The 22674-nt window shown below is 47.0% G+C and overlaps 1 long non-coding RNA gene across 14 annotated transcripts; it reads right to left on the bottom strand.

Annotated features, from left to right (window-relative positions):
* Positions 1-69: 69 nt before the first annotated feature.
* LOC308177275 lies at positions 70-21092 on the bottom strand. Of its 14 annotated transcripts, none has more exons than XR_013938971.1 (6): positions 8607-21092; positions 8342-8440; positions 7946-8099; positions 1468-7784; positions 744-824; positions 70-258 (listed from the first exon to the last, which is right to left on the bottom strand). It is a non-coding gene; the product is annotated as an uncharacterized lncRNA (long non-coding RNA). The 14 variants fall into 14 exon arrangements; XR_013938974.1 differs by having other exon boundaries at positions 9523-21092; XR_013938978.1 differs by having other exon boundaries at positions 7946-11716; positions 11910-12001; positions 12667-21092.
* Positions 21093-22674: the final 1582 nt, after the last annotated feature.

Below are 22674 nucleotides of genomic sequence, written 5' to 3'. Positions count from 1 at the left end.
GGAGCTTGGCACAACTCAGAAAAGACTTGATGCTCACACCAGAAATGAGAGCATCCAGAACTGCATTCACCTGGACTTCTGCAAGGGGAGAGCAGACAGTCTCTCTGCTCCACTTGGGGTGTTAAAAGACCTGTGAGGTTTATCACATCTGGGAAAGGCGCACATGCTTCTCCATGCCTCTGCTGTCTGCTGTGGTATACGCTGAGGCGATCATTCTTTATGGTGCACGGCTGGGCAATGAAAGGAAACCCCGGTGATCTGTAGGGGTAGCACAGTGTACGTGTAACAAAGAAAGACAATTTTAGTCAGCTCCAGCAGAACCACTTTCATCTTTGAACAAGCACATCTGGGATATTCATGCTGCAATGAAATGCCATCACTAAGCCTGAGAGATGCTGTGGTATGACAGATGAAAACACCTACTGCCTTCCCTGCATCTCACGTGTACAATTGTCTTTGCTACCCTGAGAGAGAGGCTTTTAATGGAAGCTGAGTTTCAAGGAACTACTACAATACGTGGGTCAAACCAGATCAAGAAAAATCTCAGGACTGATTATTTAATTTAAAAAATGTGCAGACAGGTTTTCTGAAGTGCACACGTGACTGAGAAGCCTATTTCTCACGCACTACCTGCACGACCTGCACTCTAGGTAGTTCACAGTGATCAGGGAGCCACGGCCTTAAACGTGGGTGACGAAGGGGGACTTGGTTACTACTTTTCTTTTGTGCCTATGTCTCGGTACCTGTACAAATCAAGAAGCTGTTCCAGCTGAAAATTAAATGGCCCACTCCATGGCTGAACCTTATTTCTTCCAAGGAAGGCTCTAGGAACAAATAGACAAGGGGAATGGAAGAGCTTAAAAAGATGACGGAGCTACAACTTGATTTTCTGACATGGATTTTCTCCTCAGATCTTTCTGTATCCACTAAAACGTTATTTGAGGTGATTGTTGAAGCTGTCAGCACTGGCTGTTGCTTTAGACCACAGGTGCAGCAGAGATGGCCACCCTGTCTTCCTGAGAAAGTGTTTAAATGCAGATTACCCTGATGAGCTGGAACACTATGGCTCCATGCAATATGAGAGTTCAGCTTTCAACTGAAAATTATACAACTATATAACTTAATATAATCTGAAGGACCGGGGAGGAAGATCCCACCTCAGTCCAACTTTTCCTGGCTCTTCTACTATCTGGTTGCAAGAGGCTGCCTGAATACACCTACCTGCTTTAGCAGTAATTTCTTCCTGATGCAGAAATATTAACCCTTCATTCCAAGGAATTTAAATACATCTTTCCAGCCACAGTCTGTCAAATTACTTGAATTCTCAATATAAATCAACACCTCACTCCCTGCACCGGATAAATCTTTAAAGAAGAGCACGCGCGTCGCAAGCACAAGTTATACACAGTTCCCTAACAAAACCCAAAACACAGGAGGAAACAAAACCTAATACCCGCCGCCACTTACGTCCCCTCGTGCCATCCTCCCGCTCGCATCCTTTCCTCGGGAAGCCCCCGGGGCTCGCCAGCCGCCCCCGCGGGTCCTGCCGCCGGCCCCCGGAGCACGCCGGGGGGGTGCGGGCCGGCCCGGCCCGGGGGCTCCGCTCCGCCCCCGAGCAGCCGCGGAGGGCTGGAGGCGAAGCGAGGCCGGCCGCGAGCCGCGGCGCTGCTGCGGGGGCGCTGCCGAAGCCCCGGAGCCCCCGCCCCGGCAGCAGGCGGGGGGCGGCGCTCCCCCACCGCGGGCAGCCGCCGCCACGGCCCGGCCCCTCCCCGGGCCGCAGCCCGGGGGCGCGGGGGGCGCCCGGGGGGTGCCAGGGACGGATCGGGCGCGGAGCTCCCCCCCGGAGCGGCCCGAGGGCAGCTCCCTCGGCCGCGGCCCTTCTCGCAGCGGGCGTGAGCTGGGGGGCTCCCTGCCGCCGGCTCCCGGAGCCTTCGCCGGAGGTTTGCTCTGACATTCATCTCAGAGCGCGGCTGCCGGGGGGACCCGAGCGCCGGGGCACAGGATTCATCTCCCGGCATGTGCGAGTGGAGTTAGGGAGCAACGCCGGGGATCAGCGATTCTTTGGTTTATTCTGTGCCGCGGGTTCGCGTATGCTTTGCAGGCACAGAAAGGAGAGGTCCAAAGACAGAAGTTTCCGATAGAGAGAGCCCTATGGGAATCACAACTCACATGTTCCTCTATGACATTTTAGAAGAGTGAAGAGTGCTTTACAAGGTTCATGCTATTCTTTCACTTTGAAAGTGTAAGAAAAAGCAGATAGGATGCTTGATACGTGTAGTAAAATTGTCACTTCCTTTTGAACAGAAGCTGTTCATCAGTTCTTGTGAAAAAAGAACAAGATTCTTTTCTTCTTACTCCAAGAGATTTGGTTGGTCTCAAAAGTCATTTACAGGAGCTAGAACGGTGCCTTGGTTTCTCCTCGGTGTGGGCTGCCAGAACACACACACCCTGATGCCAAGGATAAAGCCTGGTCTCCGCCACACATCAATTCCCAGACCAGCTGGCACAGAAAGTTAGTTCCTATGGCACCTTTCTGAAAGGAAATTGCCAAGAAGCTTGACTGGAAGACCAGTGAGCTCAGTGAGGATCTTCGCGTTGTCTTCACTGGGCTCTGGATCAAGTCCCCAGGCTGGGAAGCACGGGGCCGGGCTGCGTGCAGTCCCGGCGAGGGCACGGCGGGTGCTGCAGCGCAGCCCGCGGCCAGGCTGCTGGCTGAGGCGGCGGGCATGGGGCCGGCGGGTGGGCATCGAACACGGACAGGGGCCTCCACTGACCTTTCGGTATGGAGCATCTGGCTGTGCAGAGATGCTGGCAAAGTAATTAGCGGGAAAGGAAAAAAAAATCACAAAAATCTCCAGGTCTGAATTTCTGAAGTGGGGCTCTTAGTGGATTTGCAGCACTGATGCATTCTTCTTAGAAAAGCGCTTTTTCCCATGCCTGGATCCCTCTTGACAGATTTTGACACAGATTTGCAAAAACACAAAGGCAGCTGAGGTTTCAGTTAAAGATTTTAGAAAACATATTTCTGAAGTGGAGATTACTGTCTTTCTCATTTTCCACCCTGTGTATGCGTGTGTAGCTCACACCTTATTAAAAAAAAAAAAAGTTTTGGTTTTCTGTCCACTTCCAGTCTCCCCTATGATCTGATCCTGTCCATGGCTGCTTTCCCTCCTTTCCCTCTGCATAATTTTTGCTTCTTACCAGTGTTGTTTTCCTTTCCATAGCCCACCTCCCTTTTCCTCCCATCTTGGTCTCCTTGGTGCTATCACTGACCATTTTGTTGTTAACACATCTTTCTTTCTGGTCCAGAAGTTTAATTACAACACAACTCCTTGATTGCACTAGACTTCTGTCATACAGAGTGTAATGGTTTTAGGTTAAAAAAACCACTCAGTTGTATAAAGATACATGAAAACTAAAATTAAGTTAGATGTCAGCCATCTAACAGTAGGTGAACCTTTCTATCTCAGCTGAAGGAAGCTGAAATAGTCTCGACACAAGGCAAACACCAGCCGGGCCTGACAAGCCCTTTGGGGTCTGCATTACGCGGTTGTTAGCGAAGCTGTGGTCCTTCGCTGGTGCTGGCACCTCGGTGCCCTGGCCACAGGGCTGCTGCCTCCCCCGCCGCCCAGGGACCTTCCTCTCCCCAGGTTGCCAGCACCACGCACCGTCTTTTTCTCTTTCCTAAAGTCAGGCTTTCTCTGTGTTACCATGCAATGGAAGCTGGCCATGGACATGCTACCTGACTCACTGCCAGCTGCCAAAGCAAGTAAACAGAGGTGATCATTTAAATATTTTTACTGTTGTTTGCAGTTTGGATGTCTGTTGGAAATAGACCGAGCATGCCAGCTTCTGCTGCATCAGACTTTTGAGAGGCTTTTTGAGAAACCGGTGAAGAACTTCCTAGCAAATAGAAGAGGAGGAGAGAGACACTAGGCTAAAATAGGAATTACTCCCGTGAGAGGAAAAATGTGTATATTGGATATATGTGTTTCAAGGGAACCAGTTCTTTGCTCAAAATTTATTATTTATTGCTTCCCAGGGTCTCAGTGCTGCTCCAGTCCAAGGCTGTAACAAAACTCCAGTTGCTTTCAACTAAAGCTGGACTTGGATGAAGCCTAGTACTTACTATATTTTCTTACCTGAGGGGCGTAAAAAGGACCTTCTCTACACTTATTATCATTAAAACAAGATGACCTTGTACTCTTTTTTTTTTTTCCCAGAAGTCATTCTTATCAGGACTACGGGATTCCCATGCATCTCAAGAGCCATTTCATTATCCTCTCATACTTGTCTTACCTGACACATATTATTACTTGCTTTCTAACTGCAAGCATGTTCAAAGACGAAAGCTATGAGTTCAATCAAGTTCTCAGCAGAATCCCAGGCATATTATCTTTCTTCAGGTACAAATTATTTAATTACAGGTATGTGCTAGAACCTCTTGAAACAGTCTCGCACTCATTTGCTGAAGAATGAAAACCTGATGCACAACAGCCACTGTCTCCAGTATTCCTATTACAACAATAATCCTTATTAGCCCTCCTGACTGGGGACAGTGACTTTCCCCTTTGCCGCTGGCCCTGCTATTTTCTACTTACGCCTTACTGCTTGCTTGCTTTCTACGCTGAGGATGGGCAAGAAGCTGGATGATGCTTGCTGCTCTCCCTGGCCTTCACTCTTGCCCAGGATGACTGCCCCCTGCTTGGTGAAGGGGGAAGAGGAAGGGGTTTGGCCAGAAGCAGCCCACCTTCTCCACCCCACTCTCTCTGTGCGCTTCCCTGATAGCTAACGTCGACATGTTAAGCTCAGCAAGCCAGCACACAACCCACAGCATGTCCCCGTCCGGAGTCCTTTGGCAAGCTGACTCAGTAGAGCACTTGTCCATGGCTCTCAGAGCTAGCACAGGTTTTGGTGCTCTGCTGCAGCTGATGTTCACGCATGTGCCTGAACTTCTGGATGAACGGAAGGTCTCAAACTGTTTGCAGCCTGAAATCCAAGTGGAGACTAAAACAAGTCAGCCATGTTTCCAAAGGCACTGTTTAAAACATTTCATTTAAATCACGTTATTTTGAAATAATTCATATCAATGCAACTTCTTATGCTCTGGCTTTAAGGTTCCTGTGGTTTTTTTTCTTCACGGCAGCTCTCTCCTGGCTCCTGTGCCAGCCACTGGCCCCATTGCCCCTCAGGCACCCTGTGGAGCAGCCAGCCTTTGCTTCCATGTCATTCTGACATCAGTCTGCTTCTTTGCCTACCAGAAAATATTTTAGGAGCAGGAGTGGCTGTGCTGTGGAATAAATTTGCTTTGAGTGTTCTGCATTTTTTTCTTGGGCAAAATTCAAGTTACCTGCCTGTCTCTGTGGAGACTTTGCCGACTGAAGATGTTAAAGATATTCAATATTTTTCCTTCTGGTGTCTTACTTTTAAATGTCAGAAGGTCATTTTGTCTCCTGGAGGGCTAGATGCCCTCTAGACCGATGAATTAATGATACACAGGTACAGAGGCATTGTAATTTACCAGCTTCAGGAAAACTCCCTTTGCCCTCAAATATTGACGTCTGCTCTGTTATCATCATCGTATTTTGAGGCACAAAAGGTATAGCCAATTCCCTGAAATATTTATCACCATGCATGATACCTGCATTCACCTTTTAATGTATACAGATGGGCAACACGTAGGTCACTCACCCCTTCTCTCTCATGAGACTTGCATTTAAAAAGCCAGTTCAGGTTTACATAAGGTGACGGCAGCATAGCCAGGGATTGAGTTAACAAATTCTGAACTGCAGGGCAAGATCTTCTGCACCGCACCACTTCTCTTCTAATTACTATTCCATGTGAGCTCAACTCACAAAGCAGGGACTTCAAGCCTCTCTCCAGATGGAGCTGTGTGGAGGCTTTGCCTACCTGGGATAAAAATGTCAGATATCTAAACAACTGATATTTCAAATTTAAAACAGAAACTATAACCAAATTTTAAATTCTTTGCTGTCTCAAATTACAATTCAGGTGGCAAGAACTGTAAGTTAAACTTCCAGTGATATTCAGGCACAGTTTCCCCAGGGTCAGAGTATGATCCAGCATTAGCTGTCCATATAAATGGGAACAGTGCTTTCATACACATTATTTCAGATTAAAATTTTCCATTAGCATATATTTTAAATAGCACATTCATCATACGCAAGTGGGTGGAGGGAAAAGTCTTATAGAAAAGGCTTCAATAGGAAAAAAAAGAAAAAAAAAGAAAAAAAAGAAAAAAAAAAGAAAAAAAGAAAACAAAAAAAAGAAAACAAGAAAAGACCAATAATGCAATAGCAATTGCATTTGATTTTCTGTGGACTGTTACAATTTAGACTTTATTATTCAAAACACAAATGGCAAGTACGTAATAGCTACTAATAATGGAACTTCAGAGTGGCTGGAAAAGAAAGGCTTTAAAATGGGTTTGATAGTCCTTGAATTTTCAGCTGAAAGATTCGGGTGACAGAACAAAGAAAACCAATATGACACCGTAAATCTTCCGTCTCCCTGAGCTGATGGGTATTGTCTAGCTAGTCCTCTTGGGTCTGGATCTTGAGCCTTAATTTTTTTCTTTTTTTTTTTTTTTCTTTTTTTTCCTTTTTATCTCCTTAAAACCACAGAGACTGCCACTGACAGTGTGTTCAGTTCCCATCTGACATCTGGCCACATGATATCCATTGTGGTATGAAACCAGCAGGTAACACCGACAGACAGCAAAGTCCTGTTGGAGTCTCTTGGTACGCCAGCGCGGCTCACTGCGCTGGAAGGCAGTCCGCAGTCCACAGGAACAGCCCCCATTTCTGGGAAGAGCAGCCACCCTGACATTTCTGAAGAATGCAGTTTCCTTTGCTGTGGTAGACTTTTGGCTTCAGAAGCCTCCAAGCCTTTAACACTCCTTAGGGTAAGTTTTCTTCTTACGCAGGTACTAAATCTGGTCATTCTTCATAATCTCTGTTGGAATATAGGACAGAAAAAAGAAACCCAAACCATCTTTTCCTTAACTGAAAACTCATTGCTAACAAAAATGACTTGACAATGAATGGAGAAAATAAGCAATTTTTCATGTGTCGTGTACATATACTGTTACTGTACACATTTGCTTCTTCACCTCTGAAAGCAGTCTACTGTTTGATGCACCAACCTGTGCATATTGCTTTTAGTCTGTCCGTGAAAATACAGAAACCGTAAGCAGGAGACCCTCAAGTTCAACTGAGACCATCCAGAAACCGCATTTAGAAGCATTTAGAAGCACACTTCTCTCTGCATTCACATGGAGTTGTGTTGCCTTTGACGAGAAGTTCAAAACTTGTTCACTTTTCAGTCTTCAAAACAAGCCTATCTACAAGTGCCTTGTGGATCTGAGGCCAGAGAGCTGCAACTCTGCAGGCAAGACTTTGTAACGGGAATCCTGCCACCCTGAGCCCTTCTCAAAGCATTAGAGATTGGGAGACATGGCAGAGACCTCTCATTTACACCTCTCCACTCATCATCTAGGAAGACAAGTTGATTAACTGGGATTTGGATGCATTTGACAGGGTGAGAAAAATTTCAGTAGCACCTTAGCGTTTGCTGTACATTTTCCTGCCTTTAAACAAGGGCATCCTGCATTTGCTCATCATTTCTGCTCCTGGATTGATTTGAAGTTGTGATAGGTTTGCTGGGATAACTCACATACTGAGGAAGCGAGGAATGAAGGAAGATGAGGCTTGAGCTGTAGCGAAGTGTGCATTCATTTCAGGTCTCTGTCTCTCTGTGCAGCTCTGAGAAAAGGAAGAGAGGTGACAAAGAAAAAAATGCATTAGCTTACAAAGGATTGTCCCACGGAGAAGCTGGCAGCAATTAGTGTCCTTCCAAGCTCTGCTTGGGCAAAAGCACCCCTCAGGCCCCTGATCTGGGTATCTGAATATGGTGACAAGTGTACCTGTGGGCAGCGGTGCAAGGAGCTGCGGCTCAGGAGGGCTTTGGACAGCAGGTGATGCCTGAAGCAGCCACAAACTCGTGGGGAGAACAGGCAGCTGAAAGCCTCTGCAGGTCTGAAATTCAGCAGGGGGGGTGCGTAGTACAGCTCTCTGTGCCTGCAAACAAGTGGCAGCAGAAGCAAAAACAATCGGAAAGGGACATTTGGTTTTGTCAGTCACTCACTCTGACGCATTTATTTTTTAGTTTTCAGTTAATTCAGGCAAAAGAGGTTATGAAGTTACAATAATGAAATCTGAAGAGCATACTCCGAACAGTACTTCCCCAGAAGGTCTAAAGTGCTCAAATACAAAAACACTAATTACTGTGCTTTTTAATTTGTAAATTAAACCTGTCTTACCACCAAGGGAACACAAAATGGCAAATGTGGCATCCTTTCTAAAACAGGGGCAATCCCGGTCACTTCAGATCAGCACATCCAGCTTCCCTTCCAGGCAGCCTGAAAAACAAAATCAACACACGTGGAGAAAGGTGATTGACTGGAGGAAATGTCTGATGCCTTGGTTTTAGAGAACATTCTTGCTTAAAGGAGGCAGTGTGGACAAGGAGGACCCACTACATACAGCCAGTTTGGGTCCCAGAAAGGTTTGTGCTGGATTTCTCACCAAAGGCTCTTGAAGAAATGAAGCCGTTGTGTGATGGCGCGCCCAGGACAGCCCGGCCAGCCCAGGGACAGAAAAACCTGGCAGCGAGGTGAATTCCTCAGGCTGCTTTGCCTGCCCCAGGGCAACGAGCAGGAGAGCGTGTACAGGACACGGGCAGACAGCAGGGCTGCAGGCTGAGATGTTCTCCACGGCAGTCCAGGAAAATACTGCAGCAAAGGAGGAATGGCTTAACTGATCAGAAGCAAAGAGGGGCATTTTTCAACGTCAGGGAAAGCCTCAGGTTTGCTGAGCAGTGCTGGGACTTACTTGAAGGGCTGGCCTTTAGCTGCTGAAAAATACTGCTGTTTCAGACATGCAGCTATGCCGCACCACACTCACATCTCTACAGCTTTAAGCAGGCAAAGAATTCAGGGGCTTGAGTGTGTTTGCAAAATGCAGTGCTTGGGCAAATTGCAGCCTCAAAATCTCAGGTCTAAGGAGCTAAATGAGAGGAAAATGACCTCTGGACCTGGGACCAAGCAATACAGAAAGATTTCCAGAGCTATTTGGAGACTGATTTCTGTAATATTTTGTGGTCAAGGTAGTAATTTTCCATTTTTTCCTTACCGATGCAGAATCATCCAGTGTCCTAAACAATCCAGGGAACAAATAAATAGGCAAACCACCCAACTAGCATGTGGCTGTATGGAGTAGCCAGCCAGCATACTCTGTGAAGACTGTTCCAAGTTTCAATTACTGGGCAAAACATGTTTACATGTGTAAATTTAGGCTCTTTTATCTGCAATAGTTTCTACAACTTACTCAAATGGAAACTCAAATACTGCTTCTGTGGAGTTAATCTTAAATCTTCCGGAACCAGGCTTGTGGAACGAATGCAAAGCAGAAGGAAAATACATGAAGGTTTACTGCCTGTTACCTGTTCGCAGTGCTTTCATCTCAGAAGAATTGCCGAGGCTTCCCCACCTTTCGGGGATGAAGCAGCTGCTGATCTCCAGTTCCCGACACGGTCTCAGTTTGTCCGTGGCTGTTGACGTGAGCGGGGGCTGTGCGGCTCCACGGGTGCCTGCAGTGACACCTGAGTGTCCTGGGGAGCAAAGCCCAGCCCCTGACACTCCAACCTGGACGGGAGCTCTGGGCATGATCCTGCATGCAGCGCCTGCAGATTTGTTATCTCCAGGAAAATATCAAATGAAGCTTCAAAATGTTCTTGAAACTCTCTGAGCTTCCTCTGGATTTGGGGGGGGGGCTTTGCTCAGCTGCTGGGTGTCGTGCTTGGCAAATGAGAGGCTGCTAGTCCTGTCTGAGGCTGAGTAACCTCGATACAAGAAGATGTCACAGGAAAGCTGATTTCCTGCTTCTGTCTTTCTCACTTGAGGGACTGATCTAAATCACAGTCCTATAGGGTTCCTCCTTTTCTAGATGTGAGAACAAAACTTAGGAAACTCTTTCTTGCTTTTGCAACATTTTGCAAGCTGCTCACCAGAAGAGACGAGTCACCTCTGCTGCTGCTCATGGCACATCCCGTCTTTCCAGGGAAACTGCCCGGGACACGGGGAGTGCAGGGGCTGGGGAGGGGAGGCTGCCCCGCACTCCAACCTGACCTTCCCCACTGTGCGCTGCATCGCACGGTGCATGCCTCCAAACACCTAACCCACAGCTACAAAATATTTTATGTCAAAGCGAGGGAGAGCCACGCCATGTCAGGATTCAGATACAGATGCTAAGTGAAGGCTTTTCCCAAGAGGAAACATGGAGCAGGATTTCAAAGCCTTTGGTCGGCTTTATGCTGTCCACAGTACAAGCAGAGCCAAGGCGAACACTGAGACCTGTGGAAAGCCTGCCACATCGTCTGTTCATCTGGCCGCTCTGGCAACCCACTGCTCATGTCAGTGATGCTTAATTACACCGGATGATGGATTAATTTGTGTATTTGGGGCTTGTCCAACCTGGAACTTGGGTCCTATCCATTCTTCTTCCAGTTTTTATTCCTGTCCTTGCTGGTACTAAAATGAGAAATGTCCCTTCTGCTTTTCTCTCTCTAGTCCAAAGTGTTTAGTGTCAAGTGGCCATGGGTATCAGGTGGATTTATCTTTCAAACTTTTTCTCTCTTTTTTTTTTTTTTTTTTGTGTGTGACTATGCAGTGTCTGGGATTAAAATGCACATTAATGTTCTGTGTTTTCTATTTCACTGATTAGCTTGGCAAGCACAGAAGCCAAATCTTTCCCAGAGGCACATGAATGGCTTCAGAGGAAGAATACCATGAACCTCTCTTTACTATGTTCTCTTTGTTTGCTTAAGAATATGAACAATTAAAGCTGAAGAGACAGGCATTTCCTTTTTATATAGAAAATTCACTGCCAAATGCAGGGCCTGGGGAGCAATTTTTGTCTTTCCATTCAGTTCATTTGTGCTAATGAGCAAGGTATAATCTAAGTGGGAAAAAAAAAAAAAAAGTTACTCTGGTCACTGATGTGGCTTGCTGAGATAGAGGGAAGCCTGACTCAGACCAGCCTAAACTGATTTATGGACTTGAACCCTAAAAACCTTCTGTTATGAAAATAGTCATCTCTTGTCAACATTGGAGACCTCACATAAGAGCACAGATAAATCTCTGGGCTATTGCCATCTGCTTATTTTTACAGTCTAAGCTCTCCCGTTCTGATTCAGGAACTAGTATTTGTTTATCTCAAAAAAGAAAAGGTGCAGAAATGGCTGTTACAGTTGCATGGGGCTGTGAACAAAGACAGGCCGATATTCTGCTTTGCCTGCATTTGAAGTGATTGTGAACTGACAACTTCTCCGTGTGTGAGAAGCTCACTGTCAGAAAAGATATGCTAAAGCTGCAGGTAGCTTTCAAGGTAGCTGCAGCTCTTCACCTCTCCTACTCATGCCAGCCAGAGTTTACTGCTCCAGTCAATCATCAGGACTGCAAGAAAGTGATGGAAGTGGCCCACATAGGCACCTGGGTACCTCCCTTACCGCAGCAAGCAGGACGAGTACCTTAGGTCACGAGATTCTTCTGCAAGGCTGCTCAGCAAGTGATTTCCTTTCGTTTCTGTTTAGTATATGATTGGGATCCTCCACACTGAAAAAGAGCTTGAAAAGAAGACTTCAAAAAGAAATGAAATGTTGTGTGAATGTGTAGGCAATAGAAAGAGCAAAATAAATACCATTCTACGGCTTAAAAATATTAGTTTTTCTTTGCTTCTGAATGACCAGATGCCACAGACCTTCTGGCAGCTGATCTGCTCCACAGAGAGCCCGCTGTGCTCCAGGATGGCTATCGGTCAGTTGTGGCTTACCAGCAGTCCTTAGCTTCCTGCAGCAAAGCTGCGAAGTATCACAGCTTCAGAACACTGCATTCACCCCAGGCTCCAAGCTATTCCAGACTCATCTGCAATTACACCCACAGGAAAACTGCCTTGGTGGAGTGCTTGCTAGGACTGCACAGCCAAAGGCTCAGCAATCAATAAATGCCAGAGTAAAGACTTCTTGTGCAACATGAATCCATGCTGCTTGTGTGTCTGTTTCATGATAGTCTTCATCTATGTAATCCAGTACCATCTCTCCATCAGGGCTTCTGCTTCTTCTCCACCAGAGCTGGATAATGTTTATTTAATGAACACTTTATCAATACACAGTTGCTTTCTGGAGATGAGCTGTCACTCATGATGGAGTCTTTCTACTGGTTGCTCTTCAAACTTGTTAGGCTATTTTTTTATTATTTTTTTTCCCCAAAGTATCTAGTTTTCTAATAAAACCTGGGACTCAATCTGTAGCTCTCACTACTGGATGTTATCATGGAGACCCTGGTCTGGTCTGGAGATAGACAATAAAGATTCAAAACTTCAAATCTAGATTAAACATTAGTTTTTCTCCATGTTAGCTCATACCTCCTTTTGAGAAATCAATGCATTAAAATGAAAAGCTGTTAAGTGTAATTGTACTTCAAAGAACTTTAAAATCATTTCAAGATAATGTCAACTCCAGTCCTTGGCAAGCATTTGCAAATTCCTCCCCTCCCACACACCTGGCAAATGCCCGGCTGAACCAGCTTACCCTCTCTGGCCCAGGTGTAATTCTTCATTGCTCTCTGCTCTTGCCCGTCAGACTGCTGGAACTGCTCTCCCAGAGAGTTTTGATTGATGACTGAGCTTGGGGGCTGTGAACAGTGCAGCTCTTGCAGCTCAGAAATGTTCACGAAGTGGTATTTTATTCTCTTCCAGAAACACAACTATATTATGAAATCTTCTTCCTCTACCAAATGCTGTATATTTTATCAGAATAATATAATGTCAGCTTTGATGTTGCTATCTGGGTTTGTTTGTCTGTTTCTCAAGTGCTTTGAAATATGTGAGATCTCCCTTTATAGACCATATCATAACACTCCCATTTCCTACAGGGCTCAGCAATTAATATTTATCTGAACTCTCTGACAAGTATCGAACATAAAAGGGGACCAGAAGATACAGGGTGGCTCTTCAAAGGCTATGAAAGCATTTTTTGAGTTGCTGCTAGTAAACTCTTTCTGAGTTCTTAGGATGCTCAGAACTTTGGTAGAAAAGAGATTTCCTGTGAATGTCCCAGGATAGCCTGAATATTCATGTCAGTAAAATGCCAAAAAAACCCACCATCCCAGGTCCTATATACTTCGTGAACTGTACAAAAGGACTCTCCATTTCTTCACAACCTAGGAGACAGAAAAAAGTTTTCTTGAAAAATCTATAAAAATACATAAGAAGCTCGCACGGATGACCAAGTGGGCATTGTTAGTGGCATGAACATCCTGGACAGGATACAGAAAGGGAGGAGGAAACTGTACTGGTGATGGGGAGTGCAGATCCTTTGGTAGTTCCCTTCAAGTTTAGCCATGAATGCTTCTTGCCTTCTAACCTAACTTTCTCTTCTTTTTTTTCTTTTTTTTTCCTATATCTGAGCACAGTTTGCTTTTACTGCTCTCTTAGTTATTTCTCACAGAGATTGATGACCATGACTTCAAAATTCAAAATTGAGGGTAACCGCAGGAGAGCTAATCTGTGTATTCATCAGAATGCCCTTCAAGATTGCGGACCATATATGATTTCCTTTGAGGGCTGCTAGAAACAGGATATTTTCAGCAATTTTTATTGTCTTTTAGGGCGGTAGGCAATGGAGTGTAACAAATTGTTAAATTCACACCTCTGTTTGCAAGCTATTTTACTACTGAAGCAAGATCATAGCAGAAACAAGGAAATAAATACCAACCTACAATTTTATTGATTTTTTTTTAATGCAGATCAACATCTTTAATGTTGGATTAGTTTGAACAGTTTTCTGCTACCTTTCCCTGTGCTATCTCCACTGTTACGACTAAACCAACACATTCTGCTACACTCTACTCAAAATAGTATGTCCCCAACGCTGGAGAAAACAGGAAATGGATGGTCTAACTCACTGCATTATCATGCTCCTGGCCACACAGCAGCTCAGAAATAATGACGACAGATCGTTAGGGGAGAAAAACATTTTGGAGCTGTTGGAGAATTGTTGGAGAAGCAGTTTAGCAGCTACTTAATTCTCAGAGAAAGCAAAATTGCTCACTTTGTTTAGACAATCTTTTGTCTTCTTCTCCTGAATATTTACAAAACACAGAACAGGGTTATTTGAGCAGCTGCTGTTAAAAGCCAGAGCCACAGACTCCAGATTCAACCAGGAGTCCCAGAAAACACGAGGCTTTGTCTCCATGAATGGGAGCTGATGGGAGCCTTCAACCCAAAGGGCTGAATTTTCATGAGTTCAGAACCAGCACTTTCAGGCATCACTACATAGCACCTTTCTGAGCATTGCAGATCATTTACCGGGGTAATTACTGAGGCCAGCGGAGGCAAAAAGGGTGGCTTCAGCTGCCACAACATAACCAAATGCCATTGAATTCTCAGAGTACAGCAGCCATGCTCAGAGAAGTCAGAATTGTGAAACTGCCTTGTCACTGACAGAGGAGTGAGGTATTACAGAAGGATTCATAGGAGGAAGAAACCAGTTTGTGACTTCGAAAAGCAGATAATAATAGGCAATTATACAGGTAGCAAATAAGGCTTTTAGTTGCAAAGTGAAATCTAAGCTATTAAAACTCTTAAGTGCTTCAAGATGTGGGGACTGAAACTTGAGTCGAGTGGCTCAAAACCAGAGCCACTTGAAAGGTGTGGATACAAACCTGGAGAAATCTCATGCGCAAATCCCAGCGCAGCTGACAGCAGGAAACACCAAGGGGATTCACTTCCCTTCCTGTTCCCTACCCTTCCCATCCCGTTTTCCAGTGGTGTAGATAACACTCCACTGAGAATGGCTCAAAAGCTGTGCAGAGGAAAAGGTTCTGGGGATGCCGATTGATACTCACCTGCGCATGAGCCAGCAGTGTGCCCAGGTGGCCACGAAGGCCAGCGGCATCCTGGCCTGTAGCAGGAATGGTGCAGCCAGCAGGACCAGGGAGGTGATCGTCCCCCTGTGCTCTGCTCTGGTGAGGCCGCCCCTCGAGTGCTGGGTTCAGTTTTGGGCCCCTCACTACCAGAAGGACATCGAGGCCCTGGAGCGTGTCCAGAGCAGGGCTACGAAGCTGGTGAAGGGCCTGGGACACAAGTCCTACAGGGAGCGGCTGAGGGAACTGGGGGTGTTTGGTCTGGAGGAGAGGAGGCTCAGGGCAGGCCTTATTGCTCTCTACAACTACCTGAAAGGAAGGTGTGGGGAGCTGGGGGTCGGCCTCTTCTCACAGGTAACTAGTGACAGGACTAGGGGGAATGGCCTCAAGTTGTGCCAGGGGAGGTTCAGGTTGGAAATCAAGAGAAATTTCTTCTCAGAAAGAGCAGTCAGGCATTGGACTGGGTTGCCCAGGGAGGTGGTGCCGTCACCGTCCCTGGGGGTGTTCAAGGAGAGGTTAGACGTGGTGCTTGGGGACATGGCTTAGTGGGTGACATTGGTGGTAGAGGGGGTGGTTGGACCAGATGATCTTGGAGGTCTATTCCAACTTTAATGATTTTATGATTTAAGCTCCTTCTGGTATTGAAGCTTACTAAACACTAAGACAAATATCTTTAATCTACATCATGTTGTTCAGTGTAAACCTACTTACAGATTTTAGGGCCATCAAGGAATTATCTGACACCCAGGAAATCTGTACCTAGTATCATTTTCTATGCCCCTGTGGCATATTGCCCTCCAGTTTCCTGCTGGTATTTGCTAAAATAGAAGAGAAATTGTTTCCTCATGAATCAACACAAGCAGTATCTTTTGCTTGTTTTGTCTGGCTATTTTCTGCCTGGGAGGGAGAAAATTGTGCCCATGATCCCATGAAACACCCATGATCCCTGTCAAACATCCACAGTCCCCAGGCAAGACGAGTAACTCTGGGCTTGGAAACTAAATATCAAGACAATTTTCTAATTATTCTTTCCATCTCCTAGCTTTTGATTAGGCCTTGCTGACTGCTGAGCTGCACAGGCAGCAACTCCCACAGTCTCGGGGGGAGCAAAGCACCACGGGCTGCCCGGGTCCCACCTCGTCATTTTATCATGTGCTGCTGCTCTTCGTGCTCCTGCTGCTGGAGCGTGGCCTGCTGGTTGTTGCTGCTACCACGCAGTGATGGTGAGCAGAGCTAATTTATTGGAACGAGACATTGCTGCTCTGCGTGTTCGGAAAGTGAAGGGCTGCTGCGGAGGAATAAACAGCAGGATGTGACATGACAACTCCGCTGCCCATGACCTTAAAAAAGACTTAGCTTTTTATCAGTGAATTAATACAGACAAACGCTGTTTTCCTGCCAGCAGCTGTCCGTGTGTTTTAAAGGCTTTGTGTGCGTAAGCCAGGCAGCTATCTGCCCAGCTCCCTGGGGAACAGGAAGGCAAGGCGACGGATAACACAGCTTCGGGCCCTGGGTCCAAGGCGTGGAAGCTCTTGCCCTCTTTGTGTGCAAGGGCTGTTGCCGGGCGTGCGAGCAACTCCCCGGGAGGCTGCGTCGGCCACGCTGGAGCGTCCCCTCCACTGCCTGGGCGTCACGCCGGGGCAGCGCCCGGGGCCGCGGGGCCGGGGCCAGGGCTGCCGGAGCTGGCAGCTCTCCCGCGCCCACGGCGTCCCACAGCGGCAGCTGGGACTCGGGCACCACAAAGTTTCCCTGAAGGAGGCCTCAGCACAGAGTATGCAGGACCCCGCGGATCTCTGCTCATGGCGAAGCTGGGGCTTTCTTCTCTGCCTCTGTGGAGATCTTTGGTGACTGAACAAGCGAGGTGGTGTGTCGTTGTTAAGAGGGAGCAACAGAAAATGTTTTCCTGAAGCGGAAGGGATAAGGTCAACAGCTCAGCTGATTAACATGCTTGGAATCTCCTTCCCTGTCTGCCGCAGCGCCGGGAGCAGAGCTCGCTGCATCACTCTGGGGCTGCGGGACCTGGCAGGGCAAGCACGGCAAAACCCCCCGGCACACGCTGGCCCTGGTTCCTGTCGGGCGCTTTGGTGGTGACGGCTGGCACGAAACACAAAGAGGAATAAAGGAGAGGCACAAGTTTGAGACAAACACAGGTTGAGGCTTAGGCTTAGGTTACATCCTCGCTTGCTGAGGGGCTGGTAGTTCTGTGCTGCCTATGGCCTGAGTCATACGCCAGACTAGTCGGTTCTGACTTTGGTGAAAGTCTGGATCCTGAGCCAAAATTAGGAGGAGAACCCAAACGGGCATTAGCAGTATTTTGCTCCTACCAAATGCACATTTTGCCATGGCATGCCTCTGCTACTTGTTGCTGGAACCAGGGACAGGCTCGGGACACATCCTGCCCCTCACAGCACCTGGCACTGGCCTGACCCGGGCTGCTGTCCCCCGCAGAACCGCTGCCAAGCGCTCTGGAGGCATGGACCAGTCTCAAGCCAGGGCCGGCTGGGGAGGATACTGGTCCCCGGCCCCACAGGAGGACCCGCAGGGTCTAGTGCCAGTCTCGGAGCTGGATAGCAAGTCTCCTGGCAGGAGGCAGTCCCTGGGCCAAGAGAACCTTTCCCAAAGCCCCTTGTGCCTCCTCCATGCCAGTGTCACTGCGCGACCTTCCCAGTTCCCCCCTCTGTTAAAAGCTTGCCGTGCCGAGCTGTCCAGTTAGTGTCACCTGGGTCACCGGAGTCCCAGCCGCATGAGCTGTCTCGCTGTGGTGCTTATTTGAAAGGTCAGGATCTGACTCACGACTCTAGTATGATGATATTTCTGGCTTTGTTTTAATCAGTTTCTCCTGTATGTCTCATGCACTGCCTGCTAGAACTTCTTGTCCTCCCAATTATGGTGAAAATAGATTATTAATAATAGACTAATTCAGGAACTACTTCGGAATTATTGACAAACACACAATCTAGTCCAACAATACAAATTCCTCATTTATCTTCCTCAGTGCTGGCATTGTTATAAACATTGGATGAGGCTTTCCAAATTATGGTTGGGGGTAGAGAGCAAGGGAGAACACTTTTGTCTGCTGCTATGAATTTTTATCTTAAAATCATTAGGTTTAATATTAAACTTGCCAACTCAAAAAGGAACACAAAAAAACACCCATTGCTGGGATCCTTTACCTAAGGATCCCATTAACTTGAGGATTTCCTTTCTATTTCCAGTGAAAGACTTTACATTTTTTTGTACCCTGAAGACAACCCCACGCTCTTACTGCTTTAGCCATAGGCATTCCAGTCCAGATTACATGAACTCCCAAATGTTTTTGAGATCTAATTCTTATTCCTCAGTCTAGACCCATCATGCCCAGCTATTTCACTCCTGAGATCCCAACAATTTAAAAAATGCGTTTCCTCTGCAGCAATTTTATTCCACATTAATGTCATGTCTTTTATGTCTCATTATTTAGCAAATGTTAATTCGTACCCAGCACTCCTGTGAAGCACAGAAATTGCTATCCTTAAACTCACTTTACAGAAAGGGGAGAGTGGAAAAGTAAAGTGATTTGCTGAACACAAAGAGGGAAAATCAGTCAATGTGGGAGTACGAGCTCAGAGGTCCACCTCTTGCCAGCATCCCAAGCCCCAGCTGTCCTTCTCCAGGTAGCCAACACAGTCCCACACCACATTATATTCACATCTTTTTTTTTTTTTTTAAATTCTACACAGTCTTTTAAAAAATAAATTCTGGGATTCTTCAGGCATTAAGACAGTAAGAGAAGTCTTCCTTCCCTCCCTCTTCTATCAGGCAGACTGGTAGCAATGTCTTGAGTCTTTCTGCATTCAATGCCCCTTTCCATCAGTCTGAAGACGACACCATGCCCCTTCTTGGTGAGAGCACGCTCTGCCTGCATGGTCAGGCTCCATCTCTGACATCTTTGAAGCGGGATGGGTGCAGGAGCGACTTGAGCAGTGCGGGGCTGCCCAGCACCTGCATGGCTCTGCCTTCACCGAGGGTTTTGTGCACTGTGGGAGCAGGCTGGTGTGAGCCCCGCGCACAATGCCAAGGTGCAGTGATAATGTCGTTCCCCGACACAGTCATGGCTCTGACATGCAGAGATGGTATCTGCCGGCTTCCCAGAAGCCAGAGCTTTCTCAGCTGTTTTTATTTTTGCCGAGTGACATGTTTGACAAATAGGAGCAGTTAGCTGGTTCCCAGCTGTCATGCAGCCGAGTCGCAGAGAACGTGCCGACAATGCTTGACACGGGAACAAAACAAGTGCTGCTTCTCAGCAATCGGCGTGTATCCGTTTTTAATGCTGCATATACTGGAAACTCATATCTCAGCTCACAGGAGACTGGATTGCCAAAATCTAGAACTCAGCTTGAGGAGGTGTCAGTAAAGATATTTCTGAAGCTCTGGACGAGCTCAGTCTGTGAAGTGCAATAACCCTGAAGAACTGTTTGTACAACATATTGATTTTGTCACACACATAGGATGCTGCAGCCTGCAAATATAACCAAAGTCAAAGAAGAGTGTACACAACACTTTTTTCTGTCATTAATGACAAATTTTTATTCAGACTTAAGAAAATTACCACATTGTACAAGCAAGCTGCTTAGTTTTTCTTTTCTGTTCCTCCCATTTTATTTCAGAGAGGATTTTATTTCTCTAATGAATTTTGCACTTTTTGGTGTGTTTATTTTTCTAAGAAATGCATCCATTAAAAGAGTTTCCTTGTAGCCTGAAGTATGACTTTACCAGTAAAAAAATCTCCACCATAAAGATGATGTTACTTAATTAACTGATTGCAGAAGGCCAAGTGGAATTAATGAGACTTCTCCAGCCTTTACGATTCATAAATGACTAGGAACAGCCTGGACTGGGGTCGTGTTCCCATTCCAAGTCTATAACAGTCAGGCCCAGAAAACATTGAAGTGTGTTTTTCTGGGGGTCCATACCTACCCAATGTGGAGATTAACTTCAGACAGTTTGTACCTAATGCAACTTCAGCTGCTGCTGGAGGAAGAGAAGCAAGAACAGAATTGCTCACTGCAAAGCCATGCATTCGGGAAGCAGGAGAAGTGGTTCTGCCTCAGGAGCACGGCAAAAGGAAGGTCCACGCTGTCACCGTTGGCCCAAAGAGGCAAACAGAAAACAAATACCCTCCACTGGTTTTGCACCAATCTTTTCTGACAAGGTAGAAGCAGATCACAGGGTCAATTTGGGAGCACTATCAAGTGGAAGTATTAAGACATTAAATGCTTTTCTGACATGGAGTGAAAGTTAAAATCGCATTAATACTTGCAGAACTGGGTTACAGGAGGCTTCCATTCACAGGCTATCAAGAAACCCAAACATATAATTCATATCGGTTTCGGTGTCGTTTTCAGATCTTTAACTTTTGTTAAGCAATTTGCAGAAACCTGAGAAAGACTCCAAGAAAAAAAAAATCTTTCTGATCATTCTCCAAAGCCTGTATTTTTCTTTGACTGTTTTAATATTTGTTTGTATTTTAGCAACTGCATAACCAATCCAAACTTGTCTCCAAGTTGACAGAATTACTAGGATGTAGGCAGTTCTAACAACTGCTTGCTGAACATTATACAAATACAGGGGGAAACTATGACAGAGAGTGCAAGTCTGTAACTTGCCTCCAGCGCTCTGTGCCTGCGCTGCAGGCTATGCTCAGCCGAACGGGACAGGCCAGCCAGCAAACAGGAACTCCTGATGCTATCCAAGATGCTGCCTTCGAGGCTGGATGGAAACTTCCAGAAGGAAGTCAGGATTGCACACATCTCAGCACCTGAATAAACCCAGTTTTGAAGAAGCGTCTGGATCAGAGCCTGGGAAACAGGGAAGCAGGAAACCAACAAACGGAGAGCGTGGAGCAGGGAACCCGCAGATTCTGTGGGAGACGCATGCGGGCCGAGAGCTCCAGAAATGGGATGAGTTAACAGGGTCGGTCTGTTAGTTCGCTTTTGGGGTGGTTCCCCCACCCCGCAGCCCACGGGTGAGCTCCTGCCAGGCCCCGAGGCAGCAGCGGAGCGGCGCAGAGGTGACACCTGGTGGCCGGGCAGCGGCGGCGCCCCGCGGGGGCATCGGGGGGCATCGGGGGGGCATCGGGGAGCATCCCGGGGGGCATCCGGGGGGGCATCGGGGGGCATCCCGGGGCATCGGGGGGCATCCCGGGGCATCCCGCCGGGCGTCCCGGCCCGACCGCGCGCGGGGAGCTCAAAGGCTGAGAACTGGCTGTGCGGCGGGGCTGAGGAGCCCGTTCCCCGAACCAGCACGAATCCTTCTTGCTGCTTGCTTGCCAGCTCTCTCCTCCTGGGACAAGTGCCCAGACACTCAACTGGGACAACCAGAATAGAAACTCTGGAGCTGGGTTTATAAAAGCAAGTCTTGGTATGGTCCCTGCCAAAGTCCCAGGCATACACCACGCACATTCCTGTGCGAGACCGTGTATTTCTTAGCGCTGTCCCCACCCCTCAGGCAGCAGAGGAGATTCACTGCCTCCAGTGGAGATGCTCGTGGGGCTCAGCTGCACCAGCTTGGAGTGGGTGCATCTCTTCCTACTTAGGTGGCCATACTGATAGATGATTAGTCCTCTACTAGACCGCTAAGTAACTGATTCATTTTTAGATGATTTTTAGTTTCCACATAAAGTAGAAGAGCTTTCCACGGGAGGGTCTGTCTCAGACAGTCTTCCTGTGTGGGCGTTTGCTGGAGGCAAAGAAACTCTTCAAGGAAGCAAGGCTCGCAAGGAGATCTTCCCACTGAGAACAACTTCCCCTTGCTGGGCAAATGATTTAGTTACACAGTTTGGATACGAGTGTAGCTGTGAGAATCACTCCAATTCTGCCTGCAGACAGCTGGTGTGCCTTATGAAAGCTTACCTGACCAAGCCACTCAGAAGACACCACTGAAAAGAATCTCTTTTCTGTGTCTTTATTCAAATTACCAATTTCCTAAGTGTACTGCCTCTTTTCAAAGTGCGTGGCTTTCATGTGCAAAGCACGTGGCGAGAGGGAGGAGGGGGACAGCACTGGGGTTATTGGGAGAACCAGAGAGGCATGCTCTACCACCGGAGCTTTTGGGGTTTGCTTCTGCTGCCACAGTATTCCCTCAAGATAGATGAGGACACATGCATAACGGTGTCAGCCAGTTATGCTCCTGGCCCTTTAAGCCTCAATCTGAAATGTAATACTTCAGGAATATTATGGTTTAAACAATTTTAGTCAATGAGTCAGTTCTGGATTAGCAGCCCACAGAGGGAGGGTAATCACTCTCTCTCATAAATTAGCAACCAACAAGCTCTTTCCTTTGATGAATGTTGTTTTAAAGACTCATCTCACTTATTAGCTCCAAGCACACTGACCATTAATCATGGCAAAGGAAAAATGCACCCTCCTCCCCCTCATGGCTTTGTTCCTAGGACGACTAGCTCAGCCTCACCAGGAGACAAAACAAATAGGAAGAAGAGACCAGAAAGGACAAGGTCCCACCAGTCACATGGAGAAGTGGGGATCATTATGGGAAGGTCACCTCAAGTAATGGGAAGGATGGGAAATAGCACAAGTGCTTGCAAGACTTCGACCTAAAAATATTCAAAAACAGCTAAACCTTTGCCTGTCTTCAGAAAAGATCCTGTACCAAAATACAGGCAGTTCCAAATCTGG

Source organism: Anser brachyrhynchus (assembly GCF_964034855.1).
Source record: "Anser brachyrhynchus genome assembly, chromosome: 13".
In the NCBI taxonomy this organism is placed as follows: domain Eukaryota; kingdom Metazoa; phylum Chordata; class Aves; order Anseriformes; family Anatidae; genus Anser; species Anser brachyrhynchus.
This window is presented reverse-complemented; position numbering and strand designations above follow the sequence as displayed.